The sequence below is a fragment of the Notechis scutatus genome, chromosome Z, assembly GCF_049901735.1.
Source record: "Notechis scutatus isolate UNSWTSFEM ecotype Mainland chromosome Z, rNotScu1.2, whole genome shotgun sequence".
NCBI classification, from domain to species: Eukaryota; Metazoa; Chordata; class Lepidosauria; order Squamata; family Elapidae; genus Notechis; species Notechis scutatus.
The window spans coordinates 78,761,535-78,772,575 of NC_142025.1; the positions used below are offsets into that span (position 1 = coordinate 78,761,535).

Here is an 11,041-nt window from a genome sequence, read left to right on the forward strand (position 1 = left end):
GTCTGTCTGTCTGTGAGAGCACGAGAGAGAGCGCGAGCGAGAGCAAGCAGACCCGCGCAACCCTTGCATTTTGGATTGCGAACGAAATCTAGGAATACCACAACAAAACCTCATGCTTGGAAAACAACCACTCCGTGCCGTTGTAGGATGGAAAGCCAAAAGAAAAAGATGACCTTTCAACTTTGGAGGAACGCTGTTGTTCTGAGGTGCAGCTTGGAGTTTGCAATCCTCACTTCAATTTCATAATGTAACGCAGCTTCTAGCTGAAGTACAAATACAATTGCAAAGAAGGATTAATAGATGGGCGTCCGGGAAGGAATCCGCCATCAGGAATTCTACGGACCTAATTTACTGTTTGGACAACACCCTCACCCATTGTGACCTTTCTTGCACATATATTAGATTCAGAATCATAGAAGTACCGTGTCTACCCAGCAGTATATTTTATTTGATCTTGCCTTACTTAGCTTTCTACAAAGGAAACGTGGAATTCTTGTCCTTCATTCAGATAGAAGTAAATTTATAGAGAACGCATCTTGGCTGGAGGATAGCCGACTTTACAATTGGGATTATGATAATGTGATAAAGTGATTGAAAGAGTGGACAGCATGAAGTTGTTTTTCTTGCATATTCTTGTAGGCAAAAGAGCATTTTCGAATTTGCGTAGATGTATGGATTTCAAATTGCCAAATCATTGCCGTGGAGCAAAGAAACTTGTTATTTCAGAAATGAACTATAGGGTTGTCCCACGAAGAAAACCATACTGAATTTACGCGTACCTTTTCACAGGGCAGAAGGGCAATGTAGCTTGCCCTCGTCAGTAAACTATTCTTGAACATTATAAGATAATATCTGAACTGATAATATCTGAACGAGGTATGTATTTATATGTGGGAAAACTTTCAGTCACCTACAATTACATCGGGGTATGCCTCATTGAATTTATGAGTGAGACTTATTACCAAAGTTATCTTAAGTTAGGCCAAGATGCATGTTCGCTCGGGTATTTATACTGTACTACTGTACAAATGATTGATGAAAGCTTTTAAAATAAGCATGCAGAAGCCTTTTCATGCTTTGCAACATACACCATGCCGCTAAATCGGCGTCTCCCCGCCCCCCTCCGTCGCTTTTATTTTCTTCTACATTAAGGAGCCCCCTTTCAGAACCAATCGGAACAAGGACGTCACTGTGGAACGTCGGCCCTCGTGACACTCTAACCAATCCAAACACGGGACGTCCTGGATATTATTACAAGTGGGGCGGAGATTTAAAAAAAGCTTGACGCAAGGAAAGCGCGTGATTGACGCACACGGTGTTACTAAATTTAGTCCCCGTGGACTTTTTTTTTAAACAGGTGATGGACGCGCGCAAGGCGCGGCCTCTGAAAGGAATTGAATGGTTGGTTTAGATTAGGCTGGGCGGGAGCTGCGGGAGCGTGGTACTCTAAAGCTTGCTATTTCGCGCCGGATGGAACTATTTCTGAAAAGCAACACGCCCGGACAAACCAAATATAGCGTGAGCGGAAGATATTTATAGCGGTATATGCCCATTGGTGCCAAACTTTTCTAGCTTGCCTGAATGAAAGGAAAAGCCAAACCTTGATCTTTACAACTAGTACTCGTTGTGTAAAGAGACATCTGGGCGGGATTCCCCGTGTGACAGATGGAAGGGGGTAAAGTGGAGACAGCAGGGATTGCCCCTGCCTGAGCCTGACGTAGTGGAGAAAAGCCGAGGGCGGGTAGACGGGATATCCCCAGCGAGGCGGGGACTTCAGGTCGCAGCAGAAGTCTTGTCTTGTTATTGTTCCTTACCCGAAGGGGGCAACTAATCTATATTTGTAGCAGGTTAGTCCCGCGTCGGAAAGCAACTACAAACCGTAGGAAACGACTTCTACTGATTTTTCGTCCATGCTAGAATTATTGTACGTGAAATGTATGCCAGTGCTTAGAAAAGTTCATTTATATAAAAAAGTCACAACGAGACTTTGGTTGAATACTTAGTCAAACTTTTCCCTAAAGTTCTACAGTAATTTTATTTTTTAATTTATCTATTTTTTTTTATACAAAAATTCTTCCCATCTCACCAGAAGCTACTCTGGGCAGCATACAATAAAGCCTTAGTAATCCTTGGAATATATTCAAGTGAAACCTGGAATTGTTTGTAAACTGAAAACTGTGGTTTTAAATTGTCCTTGATGTTAGGATACAGATATCCTATAAATTCAGAAGTTACTGTTCAGGGACTGAGAACCATCTCAAACGTCCACTACATCTCAAACAACAATGAAGGTGGCAGGGGAGGGGCCCTGTATGACGAACTGTAAGAAATTGAATTGGCTCAGTGACACATTATTCAGTGGCTTTGGTATAAGCACTCAAATCTTGCTAAAGCCTGCGATTGAAAGAAACTATACTACCATATTGTTCAACTACAGTACTTTGAACACAGATTTAGTAATTTTTCAGAATACCTCTGAATCTATTAAAAAAGCCCTAATATCAGCTGAACATTTGTCTGTTTTTGTTCAGCTGTACAAAATGCTTATATAAACTAGAGAGAATTTTGACAATAGACTGTGCTGTCAAAATTTAACTGCTTTCTAGTGAGTGATTCAGGAATATTTCCTTACGTGATAGTTAATGTTTAGTCAATGAAAACAGAAACAGCTGAAAAAAGATAATACCTGTATAATGAGTTCTCTCTTCACCAGTAAGGACAATTAAAATTGGGTTGGACCTGGTTAGTCTTTTGATGGGAGACTGTCAGGGCAATGACAAATCTTTCCACATAGGTATCAAAAACTGCTGTGTTCATTTATTTAGAGGTATTGAATAGGGCATTTATATCATTTGATGAAATTGCAAATTCACATCCAAGTGGTGAGCATGTTGAGTTATTAATGGAAGAAAAGATTAGGCTAGATTCATGGTTCCCAAATTCTGCTTAGCTAACTCACAGAGGTGTCACAGAATATTTTAAAATTTTGCAGTGTTCGTTTGTGAAACTGGGTTTTTCATTATTGATTTACAACATATCTTTAAGACATCAAAGGCACTGTGAACTGAAAAACTATGGGAACCTCTAAGAAGCTGGAGCTTTTGTTTTTATATATTGTAAGATATTCAAGGGACAGTTATGTACTTTTCTCACATTATTCAAAGCTAATATAGAAAGGAACTTTTCTGAATCATTGAGATGACTGATAAAATTCCATAAGCTGTGGTAGATCATGGTTAAATTCTTTAACGCTTATTCAATTTTTCTAGTTCTTATTTTAATTTAGAGAGGCCAACAATTTGATGACTATGGATTGTTCGAATTGAAAGAGAAGAACTGTGATGTGTGGACAAGGATGGAGGTCCAGAGCTCTAGAGAGGCTTGTGGAGACCCTGTGGAATGGGATGGCAGAAAAATAAGTGGCGGGGGGGGGGATGACTGCAGTGTCCTGCAGTTGGTCATAAAGGCAAATGACCATAGGGGCGCTTCAATGACTATAAATTCAAAACCGAGTCATATGTAGCTTTCAGGGGATCTGTTATAACTTCTTACCAATTATAAGTTGAAGACTACCTGTATTTTAGATCTTGTAGTACAGTTATGTATTTTGTAAATCAAAACCATAGCATATTGAAATTTAGTATTACAGTTGGGGGACTCGCGCAAATAAAAAAGAGATAAAATGTTGTAAACCCAAGTTTGCCATGATTACTAGCTTGGCTAAAAAAGTGGAACCCCTCTATAGATTGGGAATGAAACCAATTAAAAGTGCAAAAGAAGCACTTTGGGCTGAGAGACTGTAGTGAAAGTGGTGGAAGCCACTACAAATACATAATTAAGAAAAAGTGGAAGGCACAGGGGCACCACAAGCGGGGGAGGAGTTAACTCCATCGATTCTCTGGGCATACAAAGACCTGGCCAATGTATTCAGTGAGAAGGATTCTGACGTGTTCCGATCCCATTGCTCCGATATTCAAGTACCATCAGTGGCTTAGCAAGGTGTCAAAACCCCCAAGCCAAGCCAGTCTTTTTTTTTAAAAAAAAAAAAAACAAGTTTTATTAAAAATTTCAACAACAAACAAATCATTACATATTTAAATCTTTTCCTGTCTTTCTACAGAAATTTCCCCAATATTCTCATAAAACACAAACAAACACAAACAAACATAAAAAAATCTTTTAGTAAAGTACCTTGCCCCAGTTACCTCTCTTTGCATGGGCAGCGCATATCACTCTTCACAATTCTATCTTATTTAATCCATCTTAATTAAATCATTATATTTATATCTTTTGCCCATTGATTATCCCTCTATCTCTTCTTATAATAAAAAGAATTTCTCCTGAAATCACTAATCAGAGTATGATGCCTTTCTATCCTCCCCCTAAGTTAGTAAAATTAACATTCAACATAACAAATACCCAATTCGGTTCTGCTTGGTACATTCTATCCACCAAAAATGTTTAAATACATTGTATCCTCCTTTCCTTCAATATTTTATTACATTTTAAAAATCAATCATTATTAAAGACTTCAACATTTTAATTTCTTATTAAATCTTAAACCATTCTAATTTACTATTTCAAATATAAATGTTACAATACCATCTTCTGTACCTAGCAGAATCTTTCTTACAAAAGTTTATATTTCATCCTTTGTCCCTAAAAAATTCCTCTTCTCCCATCCAATTTTAAAACTTGGAGGCTTTTCTCCGCCTTTCCCTTTCTTTCTTCCCCCACCAAATCTTCCTACCCCCACTTCTTCTTCTAACCTCTGCCTTGCTGGGATCCCTTCTCTGTTGTGTTCCCTTTTCTCTTGTTTGCTATCATTATATTTACTTTGCATCATATTTTTCTCTTTCTCAAATGTTTTTTAGATCTTAAGTCCATTTTCCTTGCTCTCTTCCTTCCTTCTTCCTTAGATAAGTTTTGGGATTCAATAAAGATGGCGTCTTTGTCTTTTCCTTGTTGTTGTTCTTCTGTTTCCATCTGTTTCATTGTCTGTTGGTAATTGACCAGCGCCATTTCTAGAAATAGAAAAGCTTTTTCCATACCATCTTTGCAGGTTGCTTTTGTTTGCTCATATTCATCCCTCAGGTCTTCAAAGGAAAGCCATTATAAATAAATCTTTTCTTTTCTTTTCTTCTTACACCAACCAAATATTCCGAGAGAAAGGTAAAACAATCCCAAAATCCACAATCCTCAATAAATCCAAGCAAGCCAAAATTCCCCCTTCCTCTTCCAGGGGTGGTATCAAACAAATAAAAGAGAGTCCAAATCTATATTTTAAAGCCTTATTAAAATTATGTTTCTGTCCTCAAATCTTCAAGGCATCTCCTCCAACAAAATCCAGATTTATATATTTTCTTTATCCTCTCCCTTCCGGCTTAATTCCGTCGGGAGGAGAGTAAACTTTCCTTTCAGCACCTCAAAATTGCCGCTTTTTTCCTCTTGTGGAAAAAATCATCAAAAAAACCATCTTTTCCAGGAATTAAATTAGATAAATCTCAAAGCCCTGGGTCGACCAAGAAGAACTTTCACTTTCAATAACTTTCTCTTCTTCCTCCTGCATACTTGCCCGGCTGCGACTTCTTTGTGGCGGCCATTACGGACCGCCGCTGCACCGTCCTGGTAAAAGGGGTTCTGCCAGGCCAGGAGGGGGTCTGCAACACCCCCAGACCCTTCCTCTGGATCCTTACCTTCAGCTACCCCTGCAGGGCAGCCTTGCTCCGCACCCGTCCGGATCGGAGCCCCAAAACGGCTAGCGCGGCAGGATCGCGCAGCCGCGAATCCCTACCGCTCGCGGCCGACAAACCGAAACCCCTAGCCAAGCCAGTCTTTAAGGTGGGCCATGGAGTGCCAAGCTGCTTTTGAGAAACTGAAGCACCTTTTTGTAGCAGAACCTGTATTAAAACATCCAGACCCCAGATATACCATTTTTAATTCAAGCTGATACCAGTGATGTGGCAGTGGGGGCAGTCCTTCCTCAGAAAAATAAAAAAGGTGACTTACAACCATGTGCCTACACCTCTCAAAAACACTCTGAGGCTGACAGATGCTGGGCTGTCTGAGAAAAAGAATCATTTGCTGTTTGCTGGGCACTCCTGACTTGGAAGCAATTCCTCAAAGCAAAGTCCCCTTTGGATTGATAACAAGTACCTGAAAGCCCTGAAAAACCCCCAGAGACTCTCTCCCAAATAAATCTAATGGGCACAATACTTAAACCAATTCAATTTCATGCTCTGCTACCTGCCTGGGGGAAGGAACTTCCTAGCAGATGCCTTATTAAGGATTCCCCAGTACAACTGCAAAAGAGAAAGTGGTCGCTTCTATCATCCTGTCTAAACAAATTGTCCCACCCTGACCAGGTCACAAAAATCCCCTTGAGAGCAAAGTGCCCAAGCGCTAAAAACAGTCCTAGAGCAAGATGAGTGGTTCCTGCAACACCAAGCTAAACTGTCATCAAAAGATGGACTAGCTTCAATAGGCCGCTGTCTGTACGTGCCTGAAACCGATGAACTTTAGCGCTTCAATGTAGTCACGATTTGAAAACTGCGGGTCATTTTGGCTTTGAAATAACTACTTTGTGAAAAGGCAATTTGGGTGGTCGTGCATGAAAAAGGACATTGAACATTATGTGCAGGTCAGCCAAAAGGTGCCCAGAGAAAATCCTGAGGGTACTGCAACCTGTAGCCAGCCTGAAAGCCCCTTGGAAGGAAATATCAATGGACTTTGTAGTAGAACTACCAGAAAGTGCAGGAAATACCATGATCTGAGTTGTCACAGACCTTTTCTTCCAAGCAAGCACACTTCATGATCTGCCTCCAAATCCTGTCTGCTTCTTCCTTGACCAAGATGTTTGTTCAACACATCTATCTCCTACATGGAGTACTGGAGCGCATCATCTCAGATTGGGGTGTCCAATTTATTTCCTGCTTTTGGGAAGAGTTCCTCAAGTTATTAGGCACCTCCCAAGGATTAAGCTTCTCACATAAGCCTCATACTAATAGTGCCTTTGAATGGATTAATGGTGTATTAGTAGTACATTTGCTGCTATTTTAATTACCAACAAGACAATTGGACTGAACTGATACCCTTTGTTGAAGTGGCTTACAATAACTCAGTGCACTGCAGCACTGGCTTCTCTTGGCTTCCGAGTGGACACAGGCAGAGAATTTGTCTCTAACCCAGAACTCCTCCAGCATAAGCCTGTATGCTTATCTTTAGCAGAATGGGTGAATACTTTGCAGAACACCTGGCCAGTAGTCCGGACAAGGCCAGGGAGACTTATAAGAGACAGGCTGACAACAGATGGGCACCTCAAAAAGAATTTAGTGTGGAAGATAAAATTTATCATTCCGCCAGATTTCTGCAGTCATGCCAGCCCTTCAAAAAATTGGACCCCAAATACATGGGGTCCTTTCTCATCATTAGGATCATAAATCTAGTGATGATATTGAAACTGCCAAAAAGCTTTAAGAGAATTAATCCTGTTTTCCACTGTGGCCTGTTAAAACCTACCTCTACCTCACCTCTGCATCCTGACATGAAAACCCCACCCCCTCCAATTACAAACAAGAGGGGGCAGTATTTTGAGGTTAAGGAAATTTTGGATTCTAGATTACAGTACCTTGTAGGGAAGGTACAATACCTCATCCTGTTGAAAGATTTCCTTCCCTCTGAGACTGAGTGTGTGAATGCTAGTCATGTTTATTCTCCAATTCCACCTTAAGTAACTACATAAACCCAAATGAGCCTGGGTAGTGTACTCTGGAAAGGTGGCATCTCATGGCTGACATTTATTTATTTAGTTGGTTGTTTGTTTATTTATTTTTATTTGTCAAGCAAGTATTAGATGACAGGTATAAGTATAAACATGGTTATGAATACATGAAATGGATACAAATAAAAAAAAAAGAAACAATAGGACAGGGACGGTAGGCACGTTGCTGCGCTTATGCAGGCCCCCTACAGACCTCTTAGGAAAGGGATGAGGTCAATAGTAGACAGTCTAAGGTTAAAGTTTTTGGGTTTGGGGAAGAAACCACAGAGTCAGGTAGAATATTCCAGACATTGACCACTCTGTTGCTGAAGACATTTCCTGCAATCAAGTTTGGTGTGGTTTACCTTGAGTTTGTATCTATTGTGTGCTGTTGTATTGTTGTGGTTGAAGCTGAAGTATTCATTGACAATTATCTATTGCAGTAGATAATTTTATGTACTATACTTAGATCAGACTGAAGGCGGCATAGTTCTAGGTTGTTTAGGTCTAGAATTTCAAGTTATTAGCTAGTATCACTTCACATCCTGTCAACCCGACATTTTTCACAGTGGTGGGGGGGAGAGGAGGGAGGAAAATGGAATGCAGGAGAACACAAGGGGGTTGGGAGCCAAGCAGCACTGGCCCAGAGAATAAGACATGCCAATCCAACCCAAGAATGCGGAGACGAAGCAGGCGCCCACAGAGGGTCCTTACCCAAACAACCTGAAACTTTTCAATTGGTCAAGGACTGATAACGGGGGTGGGGGGTAGGGAAGTCCTTGGGGAAAAAAAAGTTATGTGTATTGTTTGCATACATATTCAGCAGATTCATTTTGCTATTTTATAATCACTTTGTTTAGTAAAATATATTCTTGGTCAAAACAATGGCTCAGGGATCAGTATTTACTAATTAACTTGAGTGGGATGGATAATAAAATGTTGTGACTGGAAGGATTGACCCTGCTGGGAGTTTTGATTCTGATGCCTCTGAAGATGGAAGGTTTGAGCCTGCTGTGAATGTGGAGTCTGAGGTATCAGAGGACACAGATGTGAGTCAGGAGGATGAGAGTGTGTCGGAGAGACAGTCCTCTCCAGAACCTTCTACTTCGTTCATGCCTCGGATGGCAGCAGCTGATCCACAGAATGAGCCAGAGGCTTCGAGTGAGGAAGAGACTGACGGATGTTGGCTTGATGCTAGGACTAGAAGAAGATTGAAACGTCAATCACAATCTGAAAGGAGACGTCAAGCCAGGCATTAATTAGAGAGACTGACACGCCCATCCAGGGGATTTAAGGAGGCGTGCTGGCTCTCAATCTTTGCTTGGAGCAAAGTGCTTTTTGGATTCGGAAGAATACATTTGAAGCGGCCGTCATGATTTATGGACAGTTCAGACTTGCCAGACAGATTCCAGGAAGACTGCCAAGGACTGTGAAAACAGAAGCAGTTAACTCTTTTGGGTCTGGTTTTGTTTGCTTGAATATTTGAACTCTGGAACTTTGGATTCTCACCTGTGGATACAGGTGAGACATAACAATAAAATATTTTCAAAATTCCCAAATATTTTAGAAGATTTTAAAAAAAATTAAACTGAATATTTTTATTCTAAAATGTTAATTGTTTAGAATAACAGAATAACGGAGTTGGAAAGGACCTATACCATTCTAGACAAATGGCTGTCCAATCTCTCTTTAAAAACTTCCAGTGCTGCAGCACCCACAACTTCTGAAGGTAAGCCGTAACACTGGTTAAATGTTTATATTTATAGGAAATTTCAGCTTATTTCTAGGAGTTCTTAGTTCTCCTTTTGTTCCATCCTATTGCTAATATTGAAGTTGACCTCTTGATATAGCTTGTGATCTACAGATGTATTAAAAATGGACAGATGAATAAAAGATGAAAAAAACAACCCAAAATCTCAGTTGAAAAGAAAAATAGTATTTTATTTGATAGTAAAAAAATGGAAATATCAACTTGTAATTAGTGTAAAAGATTGCAATGTCCTATTGTAATTCCAGGCAATTTTACAATCCTCATAAATTTGCAGTCCAGTGTTAACCTTGTGTAAACAAAATCTTGAATAAATGATCACAGTTTTCTCAGAAACATTCTATATATATATAAATTCACTTTTATGTTCATTCAAGATCATTTAATTCATAGAGATCGTAATCCTTACATATTCTTATAAATATGCAGAGAGAAAAAAACACCTTATAAAACATCTGCACCTAATTCATTAGAGAAACAAATACTCTTGCAAACAGATGTGCACCTAATTCATTTTGCAATTATATGCTACTGCGCCCCCTTCTCCAGCATCACAAAGGGAACTGCCGACAGACAGCTATGCTATTCAGCAGAACTCACCAGAGTAAATTTTTATCTAAGTAAATCTTTTGTTTTCTAAAGTCTTATCTTTTCTCCAGTCTTTTCCTCTATTCACTCATTTTCCTGTGGGTGCAATACAGATCTAGATTAATAATCTTTTAATCTGAATGTTAATTTAGAGAATTTAGATTTAATTTCAGAATTTAATTTAGGAATTTAGAGACTATATTTCAGATTTTAGAGACTAGAATTTAGATTTAATTTAATTTAGAAATTTAGAGATTTTGTAGTCATACCAGGACAAAGATGCTAATCAGTATTTATTTTTTCTAGGAAACTTTCCACTTTCTTAACAGTGTCTTTTAGAGGATTGCTTCAGTACCAGCCTAGAAGAGCTGTAACATCCTGTTCTTATTTCCTTTTTATATCTGCTATGATTGCCTGCCTGCATCCAAAATGTAATTAAGGATCATGGGTTGCCAAGACATCTTTCCCATAGTACTAAAAAAAAACCCACAACTATTATTTCACACCATCTGACATTTCTGAAAAACTCTAGGATATATAATGAAACAATGAGATAAATCAGAAGGGCAAGGTGCAGGGAGCAGGTTGAATCTACACTTTTACCTGATGATAGTGGAGCTCTGTGAGAGCTTTATTGAAAGGTAAGTCAGCTAATTCAGTGCTCTGGTTACCAACTGTTGCAGACTCAGTCTTATCATCTGAGTGAATAAGATGGCTTACCTTAGGCTTCTGATTTGGGGTATGCTGAATAGGTAGTAGTTTCTATTACTATTGATTACTATTGATTAAAAAGGCTTTCTGTCCCAGATGCCTAAATATTTGGCTAGCTTTAACTTTTATAGTTGAGTGTTTTCAATTGCTGTTTGTAAGGTTTGAAGGATTACCTTCTCTGCCTCAATTTTGCCAACTCAGCTCCTTCTTCAATA

General features: G+C 39.4%; 1 long non-coding RNA gene across 1 annotated transcript; it reads left to right on the forward strand.

Annotated features, from left to right (window-relative positions):
• The first annotated feature begins 36 nt into the window (after nucleotides 1-36).
• Nucleotides 37-10,825, forward strand: LOC148128939 (uncharacterized). Its single transcript, XR_015745661.1, has 3 exons — nucleotides 37-1,401; nucleotides 9,391-9,488; nucleotides 10,422-10,825. It is a non-coding gene; the product is annotated as an uncharacterized LOC148128939 (long non-coding RNA).
• The last annotated feature ends 216 nt before the right edge of the window (nucleotides 10,826-11,041 follow it).